The sequence below is a fragment of the Canis lupus genome, chromosome 27 (genome assembly GCF_003254725.2).
Source record: "Canis lupus dingo isolate Sandy chromosome 27, ASM325472v2, whole genome shotgun sequence".
NCBI classification, from domain to species: Eukaryota; Metazoa; Chordata; class Mammalia; order Carnivora; family Canidae; genus Canis; species Canis lupus.
This window is the reverse complement of record NC_064269.1, coordinates 26174304-26190275: the sequence shown is the minus strand read 5'-3', so window position 1 is coordinate 26190275 and position 15972 is coordinate 26174304. Positions and strand designations below refer to the sequence as shown.

Below are 15972 nucleotides of genomic sequence, written 5' to 3'. Positions count from 1 at the left end.
AAAATTCCTGGGGCTGGTTCTTCTACTTGGTGACATCTGGATTCTTGGACTTTAAAGTTTCTGTACTATTATCTGCTTTAATCCACCTGCTCAGAAAGTGCACAGCTGAGAGCCACGTGTCCTGCGTCCTGGTCGGTTTCCACCACTAACCAGTGATGTGACCTTGGGCAAGCCTCCCAGTCCCTTCCAAGCTCTACATATTCATCTGCAAGCATGAGAGATCAGAACTGATCATTTCTAAAGTTACATTTACTTAAAAAAATGCTAGGATTCCCTCTGCTTTTTTCTGTCTGGTTACTCTTTGAACTAGGCCTCACTATTGCACGTGATCTATATCTGCATCCTGTCCACTGCTCACTACAACCCATTGTTGGAGCTGCAGGGGGCCAATAAATAACATGCCATTTTCTCCTCCTATGCTTGGAACCAATTTTAATGGAGACATAAAGACAGATGATTAAACTGTTAGCTGTATATCTTCAGCCTTATTGGCTCGCTAACCCCACATCATTGAATAGGCAGACTTACTCCTTATCACAAGTAGTGCTGAGCACCCCTGCTCCCACAACTGGAGAGAGTCTGCTTTTTAAAGATTTTCTGCTATATGAACAGGTTGGAATGCATGTGTCTTGGGGTCAGGGTGGTTCTGGATACAAAACGAAAAGCAACAAAAAACTGCAAGGGGCTGAACTGGACATATTCAGGGTCATTTATTCAACTCACTAATCAATGTCACAGTGAGAGAGGGAGGGTGGGGAGAGGACAGGCACAGTACTCTGTTTGGTGGTGCTCAAATTTAAGCAGGGGTCATCTCACCTGGAGGGCCTGTGAAAACAGATTGGTGGGCCCCGGCCCCCGTGTTTGGAACTCAGCAGGTCTGGATGGGTCCCAGAACTTGTACTTCTCACATGGTCTAAGGAGATGCTGATACTGCTGGACACGGACCACACTTTGAAAACCAAATCACCAGCTGAAGCTTCTTTACATGGAAGGTAAACTGAGGGAAACAAAGATGTCCTTGAACACTTACTTTCATTAAGGGAAACATTTAGATTAAAATATATCATTGATCCTTTCACAGTGAGGAAATCATAGTGAATCTTTTCACAATGTAGGTGTATATTAAATAATCACAATGTACACTTTAATAATTTACAGTTTTCTATGTCACTTAAACCTCAATAAAGCTGAAATAAAAAAATACCACAGTCATCTGTGTGTCTTTATTTTCTGTATTTTGTTCCTGATTGTAGATTATAAGTAAGGAGTATTTTTGTTCACTCCCCCAGAGCATCCAGCTGGGGAGCAGGCACATAGGAGCATTTAATAAATTCATGTTAAGTTGAACTGAGCCTTACACATTTATTTGGAACAAACATTCTTCATTCCTTCAGGCTAGCACTGTGCTACTCCTTTACAACTATCTCCTGGGATACTTCCTTGACAAGTAGCATTTCTCTCCATCCAGATCAGATTCTGTACCCAGCATCTAAAACTGTACCCAGGCACTTCTAGTTTTGCCTTGTGTGGCTATGCCTGAGTTCTGGTGACTGTCCTGTCTGTTCCATCAGACTGGAATCTTGCTCAGGGCCAGGAGCAGGTTCTCCCCTTCCTCTAGGCCCAACCATAAGAATAGTGTTCTTCATTCAAAGAGCAGCAGGGAAAATACAGCCCTGGGCTGGAGAATGGCAGACATGACTTCCCTGGATCCTGCTCCACCTATTCCCATGGGATTTGGAATAGGGCCTAAAATAGTGCAATGGATAGATTGTCCAACTGGCTCTACCTGACCCCAGGGGTTCCTTGAAGAGGCAACTGGCTCCAGTGTGGGCACAACAGGCATCTTTCTTGAAGCAGCCAGTTTTATGGTTGGGAGAGAAGGACCAGTGATTTTCTATTGTATTTATGCATGGAGCCTGCCTGGGAGGGGTGGATAAGAAGCTGCATTCTTGTGGAATTTCTCATCTTCCCAACAGACAGTAGGTGACTCCAGGGAAGTCTACTAGGGGAAGGATTACTTATACCCTTACCAACTCCTTTAGATGCTTTTTTCAGAGACGGGTGCAAAAACCTTGTGAGAACATCTAAGATTCTTTGGGGAGAATGTATTTACAAAGCAAATAGGGAGGAAAATGCACTGAAATAGAAGGAATTAGGAACTGTTGGGTTGGAGTCATCATTGCTTTGGAAAAGAAGGTATGAGTAGATACTGAGAGAGAGGTATTGGTTAAGGGATACTTCCTAGAGGAGGATGCCTCTGGAGCAGTCTGGGAAATAAAAGAGGGATGGGTGAATTGAAAAAGAAAAGGACAGCACTTCTAGGTTACAAGGACCTTTAGGAGTCACAAAAGAATGAGACTCCTTGAGGCATGTGTGTTCTCACATTTTATTTATTTTATTTTATTTAAAGATTTTATTTATTTATGCATGAGAGACATAGAGAGAGAGAGAGGCAGAGACACAGGTAGAGGGAGAAGCAGGCTCCATGCAGGGAGCTCGATGTGGGACTCGATCCTGGGTCTCCAGGGTCAGGCCCTGGGCTGAAGGCGGCGCTAAACCGCTGAGCCACCCAGGCTGCCCTGTTCTCACATTTTAAGGGAATTTAGGAGCAGGCTTATATTATATATTGTGCCATTAAGTGAGACTTCTGAATCAGGAAGAGATGAGATATAATTCTCATTGCCATCTGGGGGATAGACAGACAGAAGGTTGTCGACAGACAGACTCTTCCTGGGAGACATTTGTAGCAGCTGCTGCACTTATCTAGATCCTTATTCTTCAAAGCATGGTCCATGGGTGTCACCTCAGAGCTTGTGTAGAAATGCAGAATCTAAGGGGCTCCTGGATGACTCCGTCTCTGAAGCATCCAGCTCTTGATCTCAGCTCAGGTCTTGATTTCAGGGTCTTGAATTCAAGCCCTAAGTTCGAGCCCTGAGTTGGGCTCTATTTTAGGCATGAGGCCTACCTAAAAAGAAATTAAACTAAAAGATACGCAGAATCTTTGACCCCAACCCAGACTTGCTGAATCAGAATCTGCATTTTTAACAAGATCCCAAATGACCTGTATGCTCCTTAAATTTTGAGAAGCACTGGCCTTAAATTAGTGATGAGAGGTGTCTGGCCTCAGATGAATGCTATAGAAGGTCTGAGATTGGGAGCACAAGAAGAGGGGCTTAGGCTACGGAAACTAAATTGGGGAAGAGGGAGAAGTGTGGCCCCTGACTGCCCTCCTGTCCCCAGGCTTCCCACATCAGTCACTATGGAGAGTTTGGCACTCTGCCTCCTTTGGGAAAATACCTGCCGTGCCCTCGCTGGAATCTGCCTGGTCCTCAGGAGCTCCCCTGATGCAAGTATTGCATGGATGGAGACCACTGCCAGTTCTGTTACCTCTACATATGAGTCATGCCCCGCCTCAGGGTTGTACTGTCCCTTAATCAAGTATGAAAATACTAATTGAGGAGCCTTTGGAGGTCTGAGGATTGAAAGGGGAGTCCTTTTCACTATCTGTCCCAGAAGTTAGGATACTTTCATCTTTCAAAAGCCTTAAGGAGTGACCAAATGATCTCATAAAGGATTATACCCTGGTAGGGACCAAATTAGTAGCTTTTTAAGGGATCATTTGATGACTTTTAATGGGTTAATAAGAAAATATCAGGCCTATAATCCAGAGACCTGGAGTGATAGGCCATAGAACAAGGTTACCAGGTGAGCATTTGAGAATTTTCTGCAGCCTTTGAGGATTGTGTATATCATCCCCAATCAGAACGAGTGATAAAGAAGCCAATATTGAAGGAAAACAGACTGAGATGGAACTTGAGGAAGAATTTTCTGAGATTAGAGGGTGACAGGGTAAGTGGGAAGGCACAGGCTCTCTGGTCATGCCCACGGCTGTCTCATTTGAATTGGGAGTGCCTCAGATGGGCTCCTGCCCAGAAACAGTGAAAAGTACACAACAAACTCTCAAAATCTTTTCCTCAAAAGAATTCTCCAGTCCACTCCTGAAATGAAAGGCTGGGGCGGATGTGCGATGTATGTAAGGTGGTGAGGCATGGGATGATGATTGACAGAAGAAAAAAAACTTAAAACACTGAAATTGGAAAATTTAAAAACACGGCCTGGATTTAGGAGGACAATTTGCATGTTAGGGCTCAAAAAAGAGTGTCAGGTTTCTGTGTACTTTCTCTCTCCATGTTTCTATTATCTTGTTTCATTGATGGTATTTTAAATCTTCCTCAGGGAAAAGAACGTCTCTTTTACATATTACTTCTTTAGATCTCCAGTGCCCCCACAATGACGATGATAGTAATAGCTACCATGTGCTGAGTGCTATGCCCTATACTTTGTCCAAACACTTTCCATAATCATCTACCTAATATAAAGTTCAAAGAGGTCACTATTAATGCTCCTTTTACAAAAGTTGAAAGTAAGGCTCAGAGAGGTGAAGTCATTTGTGCAAAGTGAAGCTTGGATTTGTACCAAGTTTGAGCAAAGTCGGTGCCTCTTACTCCTGAGCATATTCTGCAAGGAGTAGCCCAGTAAGGAATAGATGATGAATAAACTTGATTTCATAGAGATCATTGAAAGGCAGTAGGTAATACCAAATAGTGAATAATTTAAAAAAATAATTTCTATGTGTTTTGTGGCATGAAGTCAGAGACACAGTGACACAGGCAGCTTCTACTCAGACATTCCCTCCTTCATCCTTACTGGACCCCACCCTGTAGTCAGGAGCTCAGAAAGGGGGTGATGCTGGGTGCATATGTTCATAAAACAACTCAGTGTAAGTCATATACGTGTGCCTAATATATGGACATACGTATTTGAATTTGAGTGCAAATATGCATAGTTGTTACACTTTGGGGGGATGGTGTGTGTGTGTGTGTGTGAGTGTGTGTGTGCATGCACAAATCCTAAAGGAGTTCAACCATCTATAAGAACTGAGTACTTTCCTTCTTTGGTCCTGTTTGGAGTGTTTGTAGCAAACCCTGATATATATTTTTTCTTTCTTTTTTTTCTCTTAAGGGTACCTCAATGAGTTTTCTTTCTGGGAATTTCCTGGCTAAGATGCTGGGCTGCTGTGGAGTCCCTATACATCAGCTACAATCAGAAAAGTTTTGTAGAGAAACAGAAACAGCAACCATAAGAAAATTCCCTCCTGACTTTTATTTATTAACATTATCATTATTATTATTATTATTTATTGGAGTACAATTTGCAACATATAGCATATCACTCAGTGATCATCCTGTCACGTGCACCCCTCAGTGCCCATCACCCAGTCACCCCATTCCCCTGCTCACCTCCCTTTCACTACCTCATTCGTTTCCCAGAGTTAAGTGTGTCTCCTGTTCCATCACCCTCCTGATATTTCCCACTCATTTTTCTGTCCTTTACCATTTTTTCCCTTTCATTACTTTTTATATTCCCTGAATGAATGAGACTATATAATATTTGTCCTTCTCCGATTGACTTATTTCACTCAGCATAATACCCTCCAATTCCATCGATGTCAAAGAAAATGGTGGGTATTTCTCATTTCTACGATGAGTAATATTCCATTGTATACATAGACCACATCTTCTTTATCCATTTATCTTTGGATGGACACCGAGACTCCTTCCACAATTTGGCTAGTGGGGACATTGCTGCTATAAACATTGGGGTGCAGGTGTTCTGGCGTTTCACTGCATCTGTATCTTTGGGGTAAATCCCCAGCAAGTGCAATTGCTGGGTCATAGGGCAGATCTATTTTTAACTCTTTGAGGAACCTCCACACAGTTTTCCAGAGTGGCTGCACCAGTTCACATTCCCATCAACAGTGCAAGAGGGCTCCCCTTTCTCCACATCCTCTCCAATATTTGTTGTTTCTGGTCTTGTTAATTTTCCCCATTCTCACTGGTGTGAGGTGGTATCTCATTGTAGTTTTGATTTTTAGTTCACTGATGGCCAGTGATGCGGAACATTTTCTCATGTGCTTGTTGGCCATGTCTATATCTTCTCTGTGAAATTTCTGTTCATGTCTTTGGCCTATTTCTTTATTGGATTGTTTGTTTTTTTGCTGTTGAGTTTAATAAGTTCTTTATAGATGGTGGATACTAGCCCTTTATCTGATAGGTCATTTGCAAATCTCTTCTCCCATTCTGTAGGTAGTTTTTTAGTTTTGCTGACTGTTTCTTTAGCTGTGCAGAAGCTTTTTATCTTGATGAAGTCCCAATAATTCATTTTTGCTTTTGTTTCTCTTGCCTTCATGGATGTATCTTGCAAGAAGTTGCTGTGGCCAAGTTCAAAAAAGGGTGTTGCCTGTGTTCTCTCTGGGATTTGGATGGAATCTTGTCTCACATTTAGATCTTTCATCCATTTTGAGTTTATCTTTGTGTCTGGTGTGAGAGAATGGTCTAGTTTCATTCTTTTGCATGTGGATGTCCAGTTTTCCCAGGCACCATTTATTGAAGAGACTGTCCTTTTTCAAGTGGATAGTCTTTCTTGCTCTGTTGAATATTAGTTGACCGTAGAGTTGAGGGCCCATTTCTGGATTCTCTGTTGTGTTCCATTGATCTATGTGTCTGTTTTTGTGCCAGTACCACACTGTCTTCATGATCACACCTTTGTAGTACAACCTCAAATCTGGCATTGTGATGGCCCCGGCTCATTTTCTTTTTTATTTTTTTATTTTTTATTTTTTTCATTTCTTTTTAATATTCCCCTGGCTCTTTGGGATCTTTTCTGATTCCAAACAAATCTTAAGATGATTTGTTCCAACTCTCTGAAGAGAGTCCATGGTATTTTGATAGGGATTGCATTAAATGTGTAAATTGCCCTGGGTAGCATTGACATTTTCACAATATTAATTCTTCTAAGCTATGAGCATGAAATAGTTTTCAATCTCTTTGTGTCTTTCTCAATTTCTTTCAGAAGTTTTCGGTAGTTTTAGGGTATAGATTCTTTACATCTTGGGTTAGGTTTATTTCTAGGTATCTTATGCCTTTGGGTGCAATTATAAATGGGATTGACTACACCTCTTTCTATCCTTCTGAACAGATTTAGTAGATTAGGTATGGTTTCTTCTTCAAACTTTTGATAGAATTCCCCTGGGAAGCCATCTGGCCCTGGACTTTTGTATCTTTGGAGGTTTTTGATGACTGCTTCAATTTCCTCACTGGTTATTGGCCTTTTCAGGTTTTCTACTTCTTCGTCTTCCAGTTTTGGCAGTTTGTTGTTTTCCACAAATGCGTCCATTTCTTCCAGATTGCCTAATTTATTGGCGTATAGCTGCTCATAATATGTTTTTAAAATCATTTGTATTTCCTTGGTGTTGGTGGTGATCTCTCCTTTTTCATTCATGATTTTATTAATTAGTCTTTTCTCTTTTGTTTTTAGTAAGGCTGGCTAATGGTTTATCTATCTTATTAATTCTTTCAAAGAACCAACTCCTGGTTTTATTGATCTGTTCCACAGTCTTTTGGTCTCTATTTCATTGAGTTCTGCTCGAAGTTTCATTAACTCTCTTTTTCTGCTGGGTGTAGGTTTTATTTGCTGTTCTTTCTCCAGTTCCTTTAGGTGCAAGGTTAGCTTGTGTGTTTGATTTTTTTCCTGTTTTTGAATGGATGCTTGTATTGCAATGTATTTCCCTCGTAGGACTGATTTTGCTCTATCCCAAAGATTTTGAATGGTTGCGTCTTCATTCTCATTAGTTTCCAGGAATCTTTTTAATTCTTCTCTAATTTCCTGGGAGACCCTTTCATCTTTTAGCAGGATGCTCTTTAACCTCTACGTGTTTGAAATTCTTCCAAATTTCTTCTAGTGATTGATTTTAAGTTTCAAAATATTATGGTCTGAAATTATGCAGGCGACTATCCCAATCTTTTGGTATAGATTGAGACCTGATTTGTGACCCAGTATGTGGTCTATTCTGGAGAAAGTTCCATGTGCACTTGGGAAGAATGTGTATTCAGTTGTGTTTGGATGTAAAATTCTGTAAATATCTGTGAAATCCATCTGGTCCCATCTATCATTTAAAGGTCTTGTTTCTTTGGAGATGTTGTGCTTAGAAGATCTATCATTTACAGAAAATGCCATGTTGAAGTCTTCCAGTATAAGTGTATTATTATCTAAGTATGTCTTTACTTTGGTTTTAATTGATTGATATACTTGGCAGCTCCTGCAATAGGGGCATAAATATCTATGATTGTTAGGTCCTCTTGTTGCATAGACCCTTTAAGTATGATATTTTGTCCCTCTTCATTTCTTACTACAATCTTTGGGATAAACTCTAATTTATCTGAGATGAGGATTGCCACCCCTGCTTTCTTTTGAGGACCATTTGAATGGTTAATGGTCCTCCAACCTTTTATTTCCAGGCTGTAGGTGTCCTGATGTCTAAAATGAGTCTCTTGTAGACAGCAAATAGATGGGTCTTGCTTTTTATCCAGTCTGGAACCCTGTGCCTTTTGATGGCATCATTAAGCCCATTCACGTTCAGAGTTATTATTGAAACATATGAATGTGGTGTCATCATAATACCTGTTCTGTCCCTGTTTTTGTGGATTATTTCTTTCGGCCTCCTCTCTCTTTTACAGGGTCCCCTTAATATTTCTTGTAGAGCTTGTTTGGTAGTCACATATTCTTTCAGTTTCTGCCTATCTTGGAAGCTCTTTATGTCTCCTTCTATTCTGAAAGAGAGCCTTGCTGGATAAAGTATTCTTGGCTGCATGCTCCTCTCACTTAGGACCCTGAATATATCCTGCAAGCCCTTTATGGCCTGCCAGGTCTTTGTGGAGAGGTCTGCTGTTAATCTAATACTTCTCCCCATATAAGTTAGGGATCTCTTGTCCCTTGTTGCTTTGAGGATTTTCTCATTATCTTTGGAATTTGAAATTTTCACTCTTAAATGTTGAGGTTTTGAATGGTTTTTATTGATATGGGGGGGAGATATCCCTATCTCCTGGATCTGAATGCCTGTTTCCCTCCCCAAGTTTGGGAAGTCCTCAGCTACGATTTGTTCAAATATGCTCTCTGGTCCTCTCTCCCTTTTGGCGTTCTATGGAACTCTACTTAAACGTAGATTTTTCCCTCTGAGGCTGTCATTTATTTCACTTAACCTTTCCTCATGGTCTTTTAATAGTTTTTCTATTTTTTCCTTAGCTTCCTTCTTTGCCATCAACTTGTCTTGTATATCACTCACTGGTTCTTCTACCTCATTAACCCTCATTGTTAGGACCTCCAGTTTGGATTGCATCTCATTTAATTGATTTTTAATTTCTGCCTGATTAGATCTAAATCCTGCAGTCACAAAGTCTCTTGAATTCTTTATGCTTTTTGCCAGAGCCACCAGTATCTTTATAATTGTGCTTCTGAATTGGCTTTCTGATATCGAATTGTAATCCAAATTCTTTAACTCTGTGGGAGAGAGTACTGTTTCTGATTCTTTTGTGGTGAGTTCTTCTTTCTAGTCATTTTGCTCAGTGTAGTGTGGCTAAAAATAAGTTGTACTGGAAAAAGGAAGAAAAAACAAACAAACAAACAGAAAACAAAACAAAACAAACAAGGTGGGGTATCTTCTGGTTCTATATACTGTAAATCCCTCGACTTCCCCTGGAGCTTTCCATCGCTGCTGAGTCTAGTACTTGCTCTTCCCCTGTCCTTCCAGGTGGTCTTCTGGGGGAGGGGCCTGCTGTGCTGATTCTCATGTGTGTGCACCTGGGAGAGCTGCCCCACCCCCTGCCAGGTGCATGGCTCAGTGGGAGCTGTTTATCCTGTGAGGCCCCTCTTCCTTGGTGGCCCTGATCCATCCCAGAGACAAGGTGACACATGGAGGAACAACAAGACTGGTGGCGGCCACCTCTCCAGCCCTGGAATCATCTCCCACAATAACTATCACAGTCTCCCTGTCCACACTGACCTGAATGCTCCAGGGGTGGGGGACTTGATCTGCACAGCTCAGGGGCGCCTAGTGGCAGGAGTTTCCTCACTGTCCTGTGCTCTCCTGGCCTCCAACCCTGCCGAGGGGAGCGCAGCATTCGGGCTGTGTCCCCTGGCGCCCTGGGATCCGGGGCCTGCACTGCTGGAATTGCGCTCCCGGGGCTGCGCTGCCCCCTTTGCCCAGAACAGCCACCTGAGCTGCTCCCGAGGCCCCCGTAGACCTGTGCTCCCGCCCTTTACCGTGGTCCACCTGCGGTGTGTGATGCCAGCTCCCCCTGGGGGCGCACTTCTCTCTGTTAGTACCCCAGCGACCTGGAGGCTCCACTGCCCCTCCTGGGATCCTGCCCGAGCTCCCTGCAAGCACCTTTCCCTCTGGGAAGACTTTTAAGTTTCCTGTTTCTCTGGGAGTAGGCTTTCTGTCCTGGAGGCTTTTCCAAACAGCTTTGGCCCTGCTCCTCACGGGGCCCCTCCCCCACTGGATTCTTTTTACTTTTTATTTTTTCTGTCTTCCTATCTTGATAGAAGCGCAAACTCTTCTCTCTGTGGCGTTCCAGCTGTTCTCTCTTTAAATCTCAGCCGAATTCGTAGGTTTTCAGGATTATTTGAAAGTTATGTTGGTAAGTTGGTGCGGACAGGTGACTTGGGGAACCTACTCTTCTGCCATCTTGCTCCGCTCCCCCTCCTGACTTTTAAATTCTAGTCTAACACAGAGCAGCCCTTCTATGTAAACCACCCAGGTAACCACCACCTGTCTCCTAAAATACCCTCATGGAAGGTCTAAGAGAAGCTATTTTATTTATTTCTTGCCTTCCACATCAGGCTCTCTGAACCATCCCAGAAAGAGAAGAACTGAAAATTATACCAATGAAGGATCTAGAGTTGAGATTGTGAGAAACAGGTCATTTGTGAAACCAATTCATAAAAAAGTAATGAGCTGTGACAGAAAAAAAATGATAGTAAGAAGACTGAATATCTGTTTACTTCTTTAGAAAACCTGAAACAAAGCTCCTGGAAGCAGGAGGCAGGATGATCTGCTTGTGGTTTGAAGGCAGACACAGCTCAGCACCCTCCTCCTGAAACTTCCAATGCCAGTGCTGAGGAGACATTTTTAGGAGAGATTTGTATGACAAAGTTTACATCTGACATTAAACAGAATCTCTGTCCAGAGAAGTAGGAAATACAGATACTTAGGAACATATAGTGTCAGAAGATGGAAGAAAGTGGCGCTTTGGAGATGGAAGAAGGAGAGGCTTCTCTCTTTCCCTGGGGATGCAAATAACCTAACTTAGTTTGTGTAGCATATGCTTTTCTGTACTTTGTGCTCTTCTCAGTAATGAGATTAAGAAATCTTTTCATTGTTAATAAAGAACTCGGGGCAGGGGAAGAAGAGAGGAGAGACATAGAGATGGAGGCATAATGGGCTTCTCTCTCATACGAACAATTATTCCTTCAATATGATCAGGTGCAAAAGAAGTGGATATAAATGGACCCTGAACTGCGACCCAGGTCCTGGTTCCTGTCTTCCCTATTCAAAGCCTCCAGCTTCTGCAGATTTTACCTTGAATTTCACTGGTCCTTGCATCTCACTCTCTCATGATGGACAGAAGTTCAATATCAAATGATACCCAAAGTCACGAAATCCTTCCCGGTGGCCATGTCCTATCCTTGGAATTCCACCAGTTAATGTCTATTAAAATCCTGCACAAGGAGCACCTGGTTAATTCAGTTGGCTAAGGGTCCAACTCTTGGATTTCAGCTTAGGTCATGATCTCAGGGTCCTGGTATCAAGCCCCACATTGAGCTCTGTGCTCAGGGTCGAATCTGCTTGTCCCTCTCCTTCTGCTCCTCACACACTTGTGCTCTCTATCTCCAAAGTAAATAGAATCTTCAAAATTAAATCCTACAAAATCATCAGAATCTAATTTAAAATTTACCTCCCACTCATGCCTTCCTGGTTAATCTACATCAGAAGTAATTATTTCCTCTGACCTCCTAGAGTTCTTTATATCCGTCTCACCAGAGCTGTCCCTCTACACACAGTCTACAGATATGATTACCTTGTGTCTTCCCTTTCTCCCTCAGTCACCTGTAAGCTTCTGGAGTGGGGAGACTGGGCCCTGTATACTTTTATATTATCTGTACAGTGCTTAACACAGAGCTGAATAATTGTTGAATAACTCTCATGCATGGTATACAGTGGGGGAAAGATGCCATTAATTGAGATGTAGGAGTAGGGGCATTATGAACACTGATGAAGGATATTATTGTTAATGTAGGTGTGGACATGATACTTTCAGGTATAGATCATATTATTAGGAAATTTTATCCCACCAGTAGACCTATTTCCATATATTTATTCGTCATTCATTCTTTCTCTATTCAAATATAGAGCTTTTCCTATTAGGAAATAGACTATTAAAAAGGAAATTGACAGACACTGAGGGGGGCACTTGACGAGATGAGCACTGGGTGTTATGCTATATGTTGGCAAATGGAACTCCAATAAAAATATACAAAAAAGGGAAATAGACATAAGGCAAGAAAACAATTGTTCTAATAATTAGAGAATGTTGAGGAACACCAGGAGGAAATAAATACGATCTTAGAGCAAAGAATAACAGGGTAGTTTCTTTAGATAGGTGTGTTTGCAAAGACCTTTTTGGTCATTGTATCATATTTATCTTATTATGATTATGAGTTAGTTCCATTGCTAAACTGAAGTGCAATAATAATAAAATCTGTAACAGAATGAGAATAGCAGTCTTCCCACCAGGGAACCAGTTTGTCAACCCAACCTTAGGATTTGGTTCTTTTTCAGTCCAAGTTCCCAAACTATCCTCTGGCTCCAGGAGAGGCAAAGACAGGGCTCTCCGTTTGCCTCAGGTTGGACCCTGCCCTCTTTTCTCCAGCTTAAGGGATTGGCAAACAAAACAGTGTTAAGAGTTTTCATCTTGCTAAAGACTTGGATACAGATCTGATATAATACTCCAGGATGTGAGGAGCTGGGGAAGAGATGCAGACAGCAGTTCACAAAGACAGAGGCTATTTGCTGTCACATAAACACCTTCTCACCTTCCACCTCAGTCTCAGTGGGCTCTGTATTTCCTGGGGGAACTGGTCATTTTGGGCATTTGGGGAGGGGAAGATATCCTGTGAGTGACTTTAGAGACTCCCACCCTCTATATCCTTCATTCTTGGATCCCTGCTCCAAGGCTGAAGACAACCTGGGCTGTGAGGAGCAGGCAGTCCACCAGTATCCCAGGAGCCTCAGCCAGCTCTGTCATTACTAGGGTCTTCCCTTGATTACTTTCTTGCCCCTTCCTCCTGGCACCAGGTAGTAGCATTAGTTTCTGTCTCTTACAGAGCAGTGGTCCCATTAAGGAGAGCTTGGGGATGGGTAAGAGGAATCTGACACTGGTACCTGGAACTTTTATACCCATAACACTTTCCTGAGCTTGCTTCATGTTTTGGTTGCTATCTCAAGGGTAGTGATTCTCCTTCCAACAAAGGGGTTTCCCTTCTTGGTCACGCTGAAGGACACTCATACTGTTGAGAAGGTCTTACATAGGTGACCATGAGTTCCTCTAATTGAAGTTGTGCCCCTCACCTCTCTTCAGCCTTCTCCCACCCCACTGGGACTGGCTTCTTGGCAAGCGGTGTCCGGCACATGGGTACAGGCTGTACTTCTGCTTCAGGAGGAACCCTACCTCTCTGCTCTATAGTCCAGAACGGTGCCCAGAAGACTCACACTGCTTTCTGCATTTTTTATTGGTTTGGTTATTTTTTAAAGATTTTATTTATTTACTCATGAGAGACACATGGAGAGAGGCAGAGACATAGGCAGAGAGAGAAGCAGGCTCCCTGTGGGAGCCTGATGTGGGACTTGATCCCAGAACCCAGGAATCACACCCTGAGCTGAAGGCAGACACTCAACCACTGTGCCACCCAGGCATCCCACACTGCTTTGTTTGAAAGATACTTCCTGTAGGAGGAAGAAATATACTCCTTCTCCCTGCTCAGGGCATAAGCAAGACACACTTCTTACCTTCAGAGATGCATAGGCACTTTGGAGGAGTGGTACCTACAGAGCCCCTGTGGTCAGACAGCCATGTTTTGTCACCACTGGGCTACTTGTTGTGCCTGAAGCAGAATGTATATCTTCTAACATCTGCCTTAGGGCCAGCACCTAGGATGAGGGGAAATGGGATTTAGATCTGACCAGGGACTTCATGCTATGGGTGCAGGGAAGTGAGGTGGAAAAGGATGAATACTGCTTGGCAAATGAAAAGGAGTGAGGCCAGAACACACATGTAGGCAGGGCAGTGGTGAAGCTGATTCGTGAACCCAGGGAGCCCAGATTTAAGTCCAGGGCAGAGTTCATAACCTATAAGGTGTACCGATACTCTAGTTCCTAGCTGGAGGTCCTTTCTGGAGTCTCTCCCTCACTGGGCAGCAGCATTACTGGCTCCTTTCTGAAGCAGACAGGATAGGGCACCTGGCTCAAGGCAGGCCAGGGAACAGTCTGGTCCCTGAACTGACATTAATGTGGGTGAGTATGGACAGATTTCCCAAGGATCTTTGTTCAAAAGATGGAGGAGGAGAAGATGGGAAATACAGGATAGGAGAGGGTTCAATTATCTCTCTGTATTCACTGGATTAAGGGTGAGAGAGAAGGGGAAGCTTTAGTCAGAATCATGGTCTCCATGAACTGCCTTGCTTCCCTACTTTATCCCTTTTCAACCACTACTTAGGAGATAGGAAATAGAAAGAGGATTGATAATAACTTCCCTGAGCCTCCATTCCACCTCATATGAGTTTATCCTGTCCTGTCTCCATGGAGCAGTTGCTCCTGTGACTCATCTCTCAGGGAAAAGGTTTTCAGTCTCAAGTCCCTTCCAGAACAGGCTCCTACCACAGCAAAACAGCATGTGTTCTGGGGATTTCTCCCTCACACATGAACTCCTGTTGTTTACCTACAGAAAAGCTGTCTGCCTCCCTCCCCATTCCTCTCCCTTCGTCCTCTTTTCCCTCCTCACCAGGTCTGTTTCTTTCTATAACCACCTCTGGAGTCAGGGATAATGTTCTATACATTCTACTCCCTCTACTCTTCCTTCCTCAGGCTTTTGATTTTCCCCCTGCAACCTCTGGGTCCTTCCTTCTCATCTTTGTCACTCCTCCCAGCTCCTGCCTGCTCAGTTCTTTCTGGGTTAGTTCACTTCCCTTTATCCTTTCAACCTTCTTCATCTATGATTCCAACATTGAAGAGTTGGGAAGATGACCTTTAAGGGCCACATCTATCAGGGCGTGGACTTTGGCCCCAGCAAGAAGCATGCTGGTCAGACACCAGGAATAACCTGATAAGCACTGACAAAGTGGTCTCAGTGCCTCCTGACCCATGTTTCTTAATAGATGATGCTGAGGTGCATGTGACAGAGACTTAAATAAAATGATTAGATTATGTGGTCCAGAAGAACTCATTACCTAATAACTAGCCTTAAAAATATGCTAATGATAGGAATCACTGACAAATGGGTGAAGACTCATCTGGGGATATGGGCATCCACAAGTCCATCCTTCATACAATCATGAGGAAAGTAGGGCCAACCACCACTTCCACAAGTCCACAGGTAAACCCATGAAGTGGGATGTACTCTGGCTTCTAAGGAGCAATTCTTATCCTAACCACATAGAACTGTTCAAAGTGAAAGTTGAGTTAAATAATTGTTGGGGAGTCTGTCCCCACAGAATGACAAACATGAAGATTGTCAATGAATGAACTATCATGTCGATTTCTCTGATATTTACCTCAAGTTGTCTAGCTAGGCAAACAACAAACTTTAGAGACAATCAGGATTGTTTCTTTGGACTCCTCTTTCTTTGACAGAGTCCCCCTTAACATTTCTTGCAGAGCTGTTTTGGTGGTCACATATTCTTTCAGTTTCTGCCTATCTTGGAAGCTCTTGATCTTCTTCTGAATAAGAGCCTTGCTGGATAAAATATTCTTGGCTGCATGTTCTTCTCATTTAGGACCCTGAATATATCCTGCAAGCCCTT

The 15972-nt window shown here is 42.8% G+C and overlaps 1 protein-coding gene across 2 annotated transcripts in view; it reads right to left on the bottom strand.

The window, feature by feature from the left end:
• LOC112665493 (cationic amino acid transporter 3-like) overlaps positions 1–15972 on the bottom strand; it is an 81464-nt gene that overhangs the window by 42991 nt on the left and 22501 nt on the right. The window lies entirely within an intron of this gene.